A 15,189-nucleotide genomic window follows, 5' to 3' on the forward strand; every position below is an offset into this window, starting at 1 on the left:
CAAGTAAAGAAACAGATGGATACAGAACGAAACATTCAACAGGACAAGTGATAGAGTTTTTTTCAGTAAGTCTATGGCATTATAAAAATTATAAAAAATACAAATAGGGACTATTTTTCTTTTTATTTTTTTTTGGAGAGACTGAAAAGATCTAACAAGTAAATGAAACATGACTATAAACTAGATATCATAAGATATTAAAATTACTATTAAGTTGAGGTATGTCAGTGGCATTGAGTTTAAGAAGAAAAAATGTCCAAATTGTTCAGAGATGCATAGTGGAATGAAATGATGTAATGTCTGGAACTTGATTTCAAATATGGAGGCAAAGAGATTAAGTGAGTATATAAGTGAATATATGAAAATATATAAGAATATGAGCACATTATTCTAATAGATATGAGAATGTGTGTAATAAGTTCCCAGACAAATACAACTTCCCAAATACGACACACAAATAAACAGGAAATCCACTGGCCTATAAACACCAACATACCAGAATTACAAGTTTTCCACAGAGAAAACAACAAGCTTAGACCATTTTCCTGTTGAGTTCTATAAAACATTCAAGGAACATATAATTTCAATTTTATACAAAATCTTCCATAGAGTAAATGAGAGATGTTAGTAGAGAGTAAGCTAGAAGATGATACATATGAATTTTTTTTTATTCTTATGACATCTCAGTAATCAGAGAATAGAACTAGAAACATTCTTTTTAAAAGAAAAATGATTGGCTGTGCTATCCACCAAGTAAAGATACTTACAAAATTCATAGCAATGCATTGAGTTGGTTCAGCTATTTACTAGCCGTACAAAATTGGGGTAAGTCAGAGTCTCCACAGTCATTAGGAAAAATCAGTCTTTCAAGTGAATTATGTTAACGGATTTTGTACTTGTGGGGACAGAGCCCCAGAAAGCAGTTTACAGGCTCTCGGCCTCACGTGGAAAGGTGCTGGCTCGGGTGGTGGATGGCCATCAGCTGTGGCTGATTGGCCGTCGGCTGTGGCCAGTTAGCCAATTGGCCGCTGGTATAACTGCTGCGGCTATGGAGGAGAGCCGAGGAGAGGGGAAGAGAGCAGAGGAACAGAGTCGAGGAGAGTGGAGGAGAGTCGGTTGGTCGGTTGCCGGAAAGGCTGATGGTAGGTCGCGCGTCCTGTGGGCCCAGCCTCCAGTGAGACCATAGTGGTATGACTCCCCTACCTATGGCTCCGTGGGTGTTCCTTTTTGGCCTCACCATGTCCTGCATTCTTGTGTGGGGAGCGGGACCAGAGACCCCGCCTGAGAGCCCGCATGACAAATGGCGCAGGGAGCAGGGTCTCCTGCAAGATAATACTCCAAGGGAGAAAACCAACTTGAGAGTTTAGGAGCATCTCAAATGGAGGTGTGTGGTTAGGAAAGAACATTTATAAGGTTTTACGAACCAGAATGGGGAATTTTAAGGTAGATCTTACAAGGTGAGAAACTAGTAGGATTTAGACAGAGCTTATTTAAAAATAAGCAATAAACATATTGCTCATCCAATATATACATTTGGATTGGGGGGCAGGGTGAGGAAAGAACCTTGAAGAAAATATGGATGAGCAACATGTTTATCAGAAAAGTCCAAACAAGGAAACTATTGCTTTTGATAGGTGAGCTATTTTAGTTATTTTAGACTTATCTTCCTGGAACAAATATTTCTTGGAGGAATCAGAAAAATTATTTTGACTGGATCTCATTATTCCTTAACGCAGGGACAAGAAATTTGTATTGGATCTTACCTTAAACCTTAGTTTCTTAACTGTAATGGAGGGATAAATGATCAATTCTGCATGTCAATATTTTTTAATCACATTATATAATATACAGGTGGTTGATAAAGTTAATTTTTAATAAATTAAATTTTATTTTAACATTAAGAGTCTCTTCAGCCCTTTAATTTGCTATAGAGTGTCAGTAATTTGGTAGAGAAGGTCATTCTGTTTTCTATAGATACATTGGGAAGGCATGGCCCATATCTGATATTTTGACAAAGGTCATAAGAATTACTTATATGTTCTTTAGACATGCACAGTTGATTTATAATTTTTTTTAAATGTTTTATTGGGGAATATTGGAGAACAGTGTGTTTTTACAACACACATCAGCTCCAAGTCAAGTCAGTGTTCTTTCTTTTCAATCTAGTTGTGGAGGGCACAGCTCACTGGCCCACGTGGGGATCGAACCATCGACGGCATTATGAGCACTGTGCTCTAACCAACTGAGCCAACCAGCCATCCAATTTAAAATCTTATTAAGTACTACTTTTGCTAGGATTAATAAGTTTCTTGATTCAAAATTTGATGACAAATATCTTCAATCTTATTTTTAACTGAGAATGTTTACAATTGCAGAACATATCCATTCAATAGTATCTTGTAAGCTCTATTTCCCAGAAGGATACAAACACTGAAACCCCATTTCAAATAATCAATAAATAAATCAAAATAAATATTAGTAAAAAAAAGTAATCTTATCTTGAGACAATTTCTGTGTAAACGAGCAAAAAGTCTTTTTTCTGGCTAATGAAAATTACTTTTCAATTTTTTTTTTTTAATTTGAGAGTAATAGAGTCTAAACTACATTTTAATAAAGCAAACACATTTTTTACTTAGAATGTATGTATCCTTTGTGAAAACAGTATATTGATAGTTAACCAAATGCAAGTAAAAACAGTTTTAGAAAATGATTATCTTTGTGTCCCTCTATGGAGCAGCCTCTATTTAGAAAGGACAAGGTATAATCTAATAAAAGGGACTTTGTCTGGTTCTTATAAGACCTGAACTTCTACCTCATTTATAACCTTATGCTAAGTTTCATAAGGTAATTTACCTTTTTGATCGGTGAAGTAAATATATCATGTTATAAATAGAAGTATATGGTGATCCAAAATAGCAGCTGACTTAGGAAAGCTATATGCCCTTTCATATGAAAATATAAGGCATATGAGAAGAAGAATTAGAATGTAATATGCTTTGCTCTCCCAAATGTACTGTATGCTATTCATCTTGATCTGAATAATAAACCTTTTCGTAGTTTCAAACAATGCCTTTTGGGATATAGTCTATGATGCGTATGTGAAAGATCTTGCAGATGCTTTATTCCTTTAACATTTGCAAAATTTGTGTTTCATCCTCATGAGTCTTCTGTTTTGTTTAAGGCCGGATAGGGTAAATGTTGGTGCAAACTAATTAACATCAAAAAATACCAAGTTGATCAGATAGTAATTCAAAAGCAAATACACATGGCCTTGTTATAGAGTTACCTAGATTTTACTTTAATGCTCAATAGATGAGAAATGTGTTCCAAAAGTATGTGTTCATATTGGTTTTGTTCACTCAGTTTAGAATTAATCATTTTATTTCTTAATGATTCTCATATTTAATAAATGTATTTGAAATAGTGCCAGTAACTTTCACTTAATATATGTGTTCTCTGTTTTTTTGTTTTCTAGGAAGAAATGTTTTAGTATTGAAGCGCTTGAAATACAAAGTAACTATTAGTAGTTACGTATTTTCATTACATCAATTCATTAATATCTGATAAAAGGACAAGATAAACCAATTTTTTATGTAAATGTTGATATTAGAAAGCATCCCGTTGATCTTTTGCCTCCTTTTAGTGTGTTTTATTTGGCACTAAAATAAGCCCAGATATTTCATTTCTTTTTTTCTTTTTTCGTTAGTTTCAGGTGTATAGGATATGGAGTACAGCACAGGAAACTCCAGATATTTCAAATTCCACCTGTCACCAAGAAGCAATGTCATTTGAAAACCAACTAAAATGCATTGCTATATTGTTTTTAAAAGCAGATCTGCAAATATTTCTTGATGGGAAGGAGAGACTTAAGCTTTTGGATTGGCACTATTGTGTTATGAAATAGTAAAAAGCCATGAAGTCCTAGAATTCTGAATTTGAAGACTGGTTCTGTCAATTACTGTCAATATCTGCACAAAGTTCAGGTATAATTTAATATCCCTAAATCTCAGTGACCTCATCTGAGGAAACTACATCCTGTCTACCTTAATAAATTGTTTCTATGTTGAGTTATCAAAATTTAGGTAACACGCCTAATATATTGCTTAGTAAATTTTAAGTATTCAGTATTATTAAATAGTTGCGATAATATATTTTACTTGTTCACACTCTTCAGTCTTTATAGAAAAATCAGTAAATAATATCCAGAAAGTTTGTAAAGATATTATAAACAGTATTATTCTAGAAGTACTGGTAACGCATGTTTCTATCTCCTCCCTCCTCTGCATATTTTACTTAGTTTAAATATAGTCTATACGTAATTTATGGACTTTCAAATTTTAATTTGTATCAGAGATCTTTCTCCACACTTGGACATGGTTCTGTCCAATAGCATTTATTCAGATAGGGAGACCAAATTCCACTTATATGATGTAAAAAGAGAATAGTTTGCACACCGGTGTGCAAATTACTCATCTCAAAAACACACAAATACGTGTGCGTGTGCACCCACGCACACACAGACACAAACATGACCAAAGGATTATAAAGATTGAGGATTCCATCAGAAGAAACTTGAACATGGTACCGCACAATCTGAAAAATTCTTACTAAACATACCAAAGAAATACTACTGATAATGAAATTGTGTTTTATTAAGAGGTAATATAGAGATATAATCAAGAGCTTTCAACTCCCTAATTTAGAGGGGCAAGAGTTATTGAAGAAGATGGAACATTAGAGAGGCAGGACTACCTCATTTGGAAGTGCTTTTAATGTGATGGAGCCATAGATTTCAAAAGGAATCTTGGATATCTATGTCCAAGCATAAACACATGGAACAGAAAAAGCCCTTCAATGCTAGAAATCCACAGTGACTTAAGTAACCCCAAATACTCTGGACTGATCTTGAATTAACAAAATACTTTCCTGATTAGCAGTGATTTCCAATGATATGGCAAGATCTTGACATACTGTTGCCTAACTTTGCTACATATAGTTACATTATATACCTGCCCAAACAGAACATCGAATTTAGATATACAGTCTTTTTAGTACTGTGGATTCAACAAACACAGAAAAACAATCAAACAGAAAGAAAGTTTCAAGTCACCTCCCATATCAATTTATACGCTAAATCATATAAATAATAATATTTACATCATTTTGTATTTCAGCTGAAAATCTGAGCGTTTATTTTTCACAGATTAATAATGGGAAGGAACAATAAAATCCATGCATAATTTATGTATAAATATCTGGCTAAGAAAGACAACTGCATTCGATGCTAAGTATAAGGAGACAACAACACTGGGCCTATAAAAATATGAAATAAACAGATTTAGTGGACTATATCTTTAAGCATGACTCTGTTACATGATGTGTTTCCCCGAAAATAAGACCTAGCCAGACCATCGACTCTAATGCATCTTTTGGAGCAAAAAATAATATTATATTATACTATATTATATTATATTACATTACATTATATTGTACTATAAAGACTGGGTCTCATATTATAGTAAAATAAGACCCAGTCTTATATTAATTTTTGCTCCAAAAGACATTAGAGCTGATGGTCAGGCTAGGTCTTATTTTCGGGAAAACATGGTCAAAGAGCATAATCCCTTTATGTTTCTTCTGTTACATATTTGTGATTATTAAATTATAGAATTTCCAATAATTTTAGCAATTCTTCTGACATAGTTTCTTAATAATTTAGGAGATTTAAGCTAAATATATGAGTGTAAAGGTATGTGTGTTTATCACATATTTGTATTTTATCTGGGTTCTCTGAAGTCCTCATAAAACCAAAAGTGATCTCAGCTCCCTTTTCACGTGCGTTATACACTTAAGTGCACACATGAATGATGCTTCGTTTAATAAACATTTTTCTGTGCAATTAATATATAGTTCATGATAGCTCCTGACTTTTCTAGGATAAAAGACCAGAAGTGGAAAGGAGATTTTTTTTTTTTCTCAAAGGAAGGAATTTTGGCATAAGAGTACATAGTGGAGATATTCTTGAGACAATGGTGTATCCCACACCTCCCCATAATCCACCCCCAGGAACCACCAACGTTTGCATCTTTAGTAACTGTTATTAGTTTCCTAGGGCTGTCATGACAAAGTACCACTGAATGGTGGGTTAAAAAACAAAAGAAATGTATGTCTCACTGCTCTGGACTCTAGAAGTCTGAAATCAAGTTGTCAGCATGGTTAGTTCCTTATGAGGGCTCTGCCATATCAAAGATAATGTCATATTTAGCTGTACAAAAAAAATATGGTAAATTAAAATATTATAAAAGTGCTGTTAATCTGGGCAATGTATAACAAGAGCCTAAAGTGTGAAAATAACAAGGTGTTTGCACATGCTCTAATTAGGATGGAGGAGATTGTGGATTTATTATCATAAAAGAAGTTACCAGGATATAACACTTACATTTTTGCAGATTGTATTATAGCTGCTGACTTAAAATTCAAGTTAAGAAACAAACTTTTTCATTATAATAATGTGAACTGAATTTGACATTGAGCATCTTTATTTTAGGAAATTCAAAAAGATTTATTTCATGAAGCTCCTATAATGTCCTATATACAGGCAAACACATTGCTTTTAACTGCCTAATAAGTTATTCCTGTAAAAATTCTAAAGAACAAATTTTATGGAAATATCTTTAATTTATTATAGTATATTTGTTAACATTAATTGAAATTGAAACATTTAGGTATATGTTAACATTGAGGTATATGTTAAACCTAAAGATATGCTTCAAATGAAACATGATAAAAATTTACTTTGTTAAGGAAAGACTTACCACATATTTACTTGAATTTATTGACTATATATTATTTTTGAGTATACTTGATAACTTTGTTGACATAATTCAAACCCTTAATGGGCATTAAAAGTGAGGGTTGAACTACTAAAAACCCAGCTAGAGTAATTTGGTCTAAAAAGCACTATATTGGAGTTCATGACCAAATAAACCACTAAATTACTGAAAGCACTTGTCAATTACCAAAATGGAGTAGTAATTGTAAAGGTCTAAATAATGAGTATGGCCTTCAAGTACATGCCATCTTGGGGACACCAACCAAGAGAAAGTAAAGCAAACACATTAAACCACACTTTGGCTCATAAAGACCTTTTCCCTTTTTCTGTTGACTTAAATTCATAATCACATTGGATCTCAGCTAATCTGTCAATTGCATATGAGAAACAGCTCTCTTTCACCATAATAAAACAGGATCACCTTTTAATGCACTTAGGAATAGTCTTTTTTAAAAGATAATACCATAAGTTTAGCACATCATTTACACTTATATTGAAAGTGTTTTAATCTGTCTTATTATTATTGGACAGTTTCAGTTTTATTCCTCAATTTTGAACAATTATAATAAATTAGGCTTTGTTTGAAAAACATCAATTTTATTATATTTGAATATCTTATGATGAGAGTTTTGCTTAGCTTTGGTTAATTTTATCACTCTCCTCTGTGTTTTCCACTTCTTTATGATTTCTAATTTTGTATATGCCTATCCCTACTTATTTTTATAATTAATACATTGAATACTTTATTGTTTTACTTCTTTTTTGAACAAGGACTTTCTATACTTATCAATTTTTATTTTATTCTTTTCAAACTCATTAAATTCTGCCTTTGTCCTTATTTATTTTCTTTGCTTTTCATTGTTTTGTATTGAGATATATATTTATATTTTATGAATTAAATGTTTAGTCACTTGATTAACAGTGAAAGTATTTTAACACTGCTCTATGTCTGGGTACCCCCTTTTTGGTTAAAGTTCATTGGGGTAACAATGGTTAGTATAGTTTCATAGGTTTCAGGTGCATCATCTATATATCACATTGTGTGTTTACCACTCAGAGTCAGTTCTCCTTCTATCCCCATGTATTTGATCCCTTTTATCCTCTTTTATCACAGCCAGTTTCAATGAGATACATACAGTCTATACCACGTGGAGCAATATTCTAATTTAGGAAACATACTTTAAGTTATATCATCTAATGGTAAAGCAAGGATAATAAATAACACTGATTGTTTACACTGGCCTAAGTATTTGAGTTTTTGTGTTTACAGACAATTATAATATTGAGGGTATCATAAGAAATTTACTGTTTCATACTTTGTTTATCGATGACATATCTAAGCACAGACATGTAAATATTCTGCCCAACATCATGTGTTACAAAACAGCAAAACTATACTTTGTATGCGGTGAGATTGTAATCTTATGCGTCTACTTGGCCAAACTATAGTGCGTAGTTGTTTGGTGAAACACCAGATGTTGCTCTGAAGGCATTTTGTAGATGTGATTAACACTTACAATTGATTGACTTAATTTAAAGACAAAATCTTCAGTAAAGTGGGTGGGTCTCTTCCAGTGGTTCTACAAAGAAGAAGGAATTACACCTTAAGACTGTAACCGAGAAATCCCGCCTGAGTTTCTAGCCTGCCCCAGGAATTTACCAGTCACCCCTCCACCCCCACAAAACTGCAGGAGCTCATTGATTTAACTCTCTCTCTCTCTCTCTCTCTCTCTCTCTCTGTCTCCCTCCTCTCTCTCTTTCTTTCCCTCTCCCTTCTTTCCCTCTCCTTTCCTCCTTCCTTTCCCTTCCTCCCTCCCTCCCTCTTTCATCCATCTACCCATTTATCTATCCATCTATCTAATAAATCAATTAGAACTACAATACACACTAATAAACTCAGCTAACATTTCTCTTTCAGGTTTCTCAAATGCCTTGTTTTTTAAAGTTATGCTACTCATATTACTTCTCTTTACTAACAAGATTGCAAATGCCTCGATACCCTATGGCATGTTGGGCTCCACTATCACTCCCAAGTGATTTGCATAGTGAATCACACCCCTTATCAACTCACTCAACATGCACCACAAATTGATATGGAAATTTCACTAAAACAATGCTATTTTCTGTGCATCACCCCATGAATTTTAAGAGAGGTTGTATTTATTTTTAAACTTATTACTTTGGATTTATCAAGTTTTTTGTTTGTTTGTTTTGCTTTGTTTTGTTTTCATCTTACTCAATTTCTACATATATCCTTGAGTCACATACTCCTATTTACTCAGAGATCGGAATCTTGTCATGATATCCTCACATTGGTCTGTTTTCCTTGGACTTATTTTTGGCTTATGTTCAAGTCCTTGTTTCTGATACATGCACATTCTCTCATGAACTGTGATAAGAGGCAATAGATTCCCCCACACTTCCTAAGCCCAGAGAATGTCACCTGACTAGGCCTGATATCCCTATACACCCTAATGGGGAAAAAAAAAAAAAAAAAGAAAGAAATACAACACAAGGCACATTGTTAAAATCATGTATATTTTTCAGTGTATGTCTTAATTGACCTGTCTGAGGAATTTGACATATCTGACCAGAGTTTCTTTATTGAAGCTTTCCCCTCTTGACATCCATGAGCTAGTCAGGCATATCATTGTGTTTGTTTCTTTAAGACTTTTATTTTGTCTGTCTCTGAAATACGTATGTTCTTTCTTCTCTACCAGGACAATTTTATGTATAAGCATTGCTTTGAATACTACTTATATTGTAATACCTCCAGGCAAAACTGAAACTGAATTACTTGCCTCAATATATATGACGTATCAGCTTGTAAAATGCCCATCTATAACCTATCAAACTACATAGCTCAGTCATGAAGAGATAATTCTTAACAGTCATTTTCAAATGATTCAAAGCCATTTAAAGTTATGTAAAAAATTGATATGTCATTACCCTCTTATCTGTAGCCTATTCCAAACTTGCTCTTTTATGTTCCGTATATCAGTAACTCTTAATTATTGACCTAGGCTGATAAGTCAGAAATCTAGGAGGAAGAGTAGTCTTCTTTCTCTTGTTCCCCTCACACCCATTGAACCAAAAAATCTTATCCAGTTTGCATCCTAACAATTTGTAAATTCTGTTTTAATTCCTCTAGGTCCACTGTCTTTATTCTAGGCTAGACACTAACCATTTTATGATTGGAACCTTGCAAATTCCTTTGTATTGTCTTCACATGCTCTAGTGACATCCCTCTGTTTTGTTTTCTCTTCCACTGCCCCATAGTGACCATCTAACATGATTATATTAACCTTCAACTTAAAGTCATTTAATAGCTCCTCAGTAACTAAAGGATGATCTTTAAACTCAAGATAAAATCTAAACTCAGTACCTTACAATGTGTACTCTAAACTCCTTTATCCCGTGATGTGATTCCTTACTCCTCTCCTTGGTCTTTATACCCACTTTATATTATAGTTATGGTATATATCCCTTTTCTATTGTTGCCACAACAAATCACCACAACAACACACATTAATTATCTCAGGGATCTTCTAGGTCAGAAGTCTGGATAGGCCCAGCTATTATTTCCTCTGCTCCAGGTTTCACAAAGATAAATCAAGGTGACAGCTTTCTCTTGTAATTAGATTGGACCAATCCAGTTCATAGAGGGTAATCTCCCTCTCTGTATGTCCTTAGCCTTTGTATATTCATAGGTTCCAGGGATTGGGGCATAGAAATCTTCAGACTATTATTCTGTTGACAATTTTTCTGTTCCTTTATGTTTATACTCATACTCTTGCACCTTCCTAGAATATACCCACCATTTGAAGTATCTGGAAAACTGTTATACAGCTTTCACATCTCAGTGCAAAGGCTGCCACTTATGAGAAAATAGGCATTCTGAGATAAACCTCTTATAACGCTACCATTTTGCATTGTTTTCTATCTCCAAACTGGTGATGAATTTATTTTGTTGTATTTGTGCCTATCTGTATGTCACTGCACTGTAAAACTTGTGAAGATAGTGATGATGCGTTTTACCTTATATAGCATCATTCTTATTTAAAGTTATACGTTACCATGGAGGCATGTTTGAACTATGTACCTAAACTTTTTATATTCAAATGAGTCAATAAAATAGATTCCTAGTGCTACACGATACAGAGAAGGTTACTGGGGAAAAACTTATAAGCAGAGAGGTGGTAGAGACAAGTCATGTTCAAGTCTCATTTCATAGCTGGGCACAAACTGAGCTTGCTTATCAAATGAGGTAGATTTATTATGCAATCTAGGCATAAACAGCCAAGTATTTGATAGGGACTCCCCCTGCCATCCCTGGTAATGCTCTACATATTTACAAGGTCAGGAGACAGGGGGCAGAAATACATGTGATCAAGTAAAGATGGAAACTCCTGCTTATAGAGTACTTTGTTAGAGACAGGGCACCTCTGGAGTCTGATGGCTGGTATCACCCTGTTCCTGTTCAGATACTTCGGTCCTTTTGAATCAACTCTAGGCTCAGCTCCGGGAGGAAGACACGGAGCCTTCAGGGCTATTCGAATTCGTCACTTATCATTCAAGAGGAAAATGTGTTTCCAAAAGAACGTATGGTACAGTGGGATAACATTGTGATTTTATGATTTTTTAAATCAGACAGGTATTTGTTGGAATCCCAGATGTGCCACTTATGAGTTCTGTTATTTAAACTCTTTTGATAAAAATAAGTTTTCAAATTGAGTTGTAATATAGATCATTAATGTTATTGGTTGTATTAACTAAAAAAATACATATGAATACAATGATTGCTTGTAGCAAGAGCTAAATAAAATATGTGATAAATAATACACTATATATATGTGATAAATAATATATAAATACATATATATAGTGTATGTATTTATATATGTATACATATATATAGTGTATGTATTTATATATTATTTATCATATATATATATATATACAAACGAAAGCTAAATTATAGCCCAAGATTATCTGCTGATCAATACAAGATAAAAGCTGTCACCTGATGGACTGTGACTGTTAAAGATCTGCAAGAACCTAAGGCTATTCAGATGCAATTTTTAAAAATAGATTAAGAAGAAAAACACACTATAATGGTAATTTGTGGGAAAACTCACACACACAAAACATTCTATATTTAGTGATAATTAACTTTTCAAGCCCACCTCCCCATTTTTAAAAGAAATTTTAAGAAATTGACTTCCAGTGGTCTCCTTAAACAAATGTATATATCACCCCGGATATGTATATCTCAGGGGTGATATCAGAGGTGCCAAGAAAAAGTATACACATGATTTGCATTCATCTTTTGTTATCAGTGTATATTGAGTATTATAATTTTAATACAGCTTTTTCCTTTCTTAAAATGTGTATACATTTTTTTGGGACTCTCTCTCTCGCTGTGTGAGTGTGTATTCATTTATTTTTTATTTTTTATTTATTATTTAAATTTATGATCAGCGAATGTTACCGGGAACCAAACCAAATTTTTCTTTATGGAATTATGGTATAAAAGAAAACAAGGATTCTGTGATTGTTTATTTCTCTTGTTCATTATTTGGAAACTGGATATACATAGTGCTCTTGACAGTCTTATCTTTATAATGTGGTAGAAAATTGTTACCACTTAGCCTCTTCCTATAATGGAACACTTTTCAAATGTAAGACCAATTTATCTGCCAAAGGAAATAAATGAACCAGAAATTAGTTGATAGGTCTAGAAGAGAAAGCTCCCCTAATTTACAGACCAAAAAGATAGGTAACTGTAATTTTAGAAGCTCTTATTTTAGGTATAATGGAAAATGACAAGTGTATGGTATTCCTGATCACTTTATTACTGTAAAATAGAGGTTTTAAACCCAGGATTAGTTTGGGAGTTTAATTCATCCGATTAAAGAAAAACAAAAAAAGAAAAACTCAGAGTGAACTAAAACATATTTGAATATGCACACATTAAGTGTAATGGTGTTGGGTTTTTAGGGCAATAAGAATGTTAAAATGATAACATCAACCTCTCCAATTGAGGCCAAGAATATATGCATTTTGTGTATTTTAGAAAACATTGTAAAAACGGTTTGTAAATATTATTGAAGGCCAATGTGCCATCAAGGCCAAGATTATTTGATGATCAATACAAGATAAAAGCTGTCTCCAGGATGTACTGTTATTGCTAAAGATCTTCAAGAACCCAAGGCTATTCGGATGCAATTTGTAAAAACAGATTAAGAGAAAAACACACTATAATGATAATTTGTGAAAAACTTACAGAAGTGTATTTCCCCATCATGATTTTTCCTAATTCATTTTATGTTGTATAAACATTAAGGAACAAACTATGTTACATAAATAACTTCTACATTAAATAACATTTTATGTTAAAATGAGTATCTTCAAAATCACAACAAAGTATAGGGCAAATGATATGCTCCAAAATGTATTTACAATATATGTATGTATAAAAACATTATGAGGAAAATATTATTCATATGAACCCAGGTATATAATTTCATCTTTTCAATTCACTGAAATTTGAATTTAAGATATAATCACATTGTATAAAAATATGTCATTATTTTTACATAGAATTATGTATTCCAAATCTGAACAAGATATACATTTTAAAATGTCAGCCTTTATTAAAAGCTAAATATAATGATAAAGAAACTTGTCTCCATATGAAAATTAACAAACCGCTGCCCTTAGGATTTAGGTATGAATTTTAAAGTGGTAAAAAAAAGAAAGATATCTATCTATATAGATACACACACACACACACACACACACACACACACACACACACACACACACGGTGCCAAAAAAAAGTATACACATTTTAAGAAAGGAAAAAATTGTATTAAAATTGTAATACTCAATATATACTGATAACAAATGATGAATACAAGTCATGTGTATACATTTTTTTTGCATCCCTGGTATATAAGTTTTACATGTTATTTTGTATTCAGTCAACAAAATAAGTTTAGATGTTAGTGGATAGTTTTAAATGTTAAGATAAAATTAGAAACCTAAGTTCTAAATTTTAAAAAGAAAAAAATAGAGTTTTAGAAACATAAAGAAGTCCCACAAGTTACCAGAAATTAACTTTTGTATTTGTTTTTAACAGCTGTGAAAAAACGCTTGTTTAATAGTTTAGATTCTGTAAAGTCACCATCTAAGGTGAGGCTTTGCATTATCTTCTAAGAACTTGTTTTACATATTTGGTACTTACATGCTCATGAATGATGTAATATATGGTTTCTAAGAATGTGTTCCTTCTCGATTTCTTAAGTTATATTTCTTAAAGATGCTATTCCAAATATTATAATAATTATTCATTCCTCATGAATATATTTTTCTTACTTCTCTCTTTTATATTTGGTACCACTCATATAATATTTATATGTCTGCCTCATATTTGTACTACACTAGATATTCATTAATTGTGAATGTCTTATTACTAGAGTTCTTTGAATGGGATTTTAGGGTTCTCAAAATAGATACTTTTGTTTGGAACTGGGGTTGTTAGCACATAATTATTGTTTTTAAATGCTATTACTTATAAATTAATATTTTAAACTATTTATACGTTGGTCATACAAAATATTTATTCATCAGTTTATTTTGTGAATTAGTTTGTTTTAAATTGAATTTAGTATATGCTAAGAAATTAAGAATTGCAAATAGCAATGACTGGGTACCAATTATACTCCCGTTTACAGCTTTGAACACTGTAGGTGATAAGCGAATAAACTAATGAAAACTACTTTTACTACCTGATATACATCATAGTGTACTCTAGCCTTGAATATTTTTTCTGTGACTTCTAAAATTTTGCTCTATGGTCCTAAAGTTACCTATTTTTAATTTTTTTTAATTTTTGTTTATGGTAATTCACATGTAGCAGGAACTTTAAAAATCCCCTATATCTCTTTTCTTCCCACCCACTTTTTGAGATTTTTAGGGCAAGGATCCCTCACCCTTGTGGTCAAGTTTTACTAATGAAATTTTTAATTACATGAAAGAAATGGCATAGTGGCACTGTAATACATTAAACCTCATTAAAATAATATTGATTTTTATCAAGAATATATTATTCAATGTGGATTTGTTTGCCTTGCTGATATAAGGGACTTCATTTTTTTGTCAGTTTTGGAAATTTTTTTGTCATTTTTTTGTCAGTTTTGGGAAGGAAAACTGAAATATAGTGTATATAGATTGTAAGGCGTAAGGCAATGGAATGTAAAATAAAAGGCAAGTAAAACAGCATATCAGCCTTGACATTTAAACACAACAATCAATTATTTTTCAATTCTGTTAATTACTCTAAATATATAGTT

The sequence above is a fragment of the Rhinolophus sinicus genome, linkage group LG07 (assembly GCF_036562045.2).
Source record: "Rhinolophus sinicus isolate RSC01 linkage group LG07, ASM3656204v1, whole genome shotgun sequence".
In the NCBI taxonomy this organism is placed as follows: domain Eukaryota; kingdom Metazoa; phylum Chordata; class Mammalia; order Chiroptera; family Rhinolophidae; genus Rhinolophus; species Rhinolophus sinicus.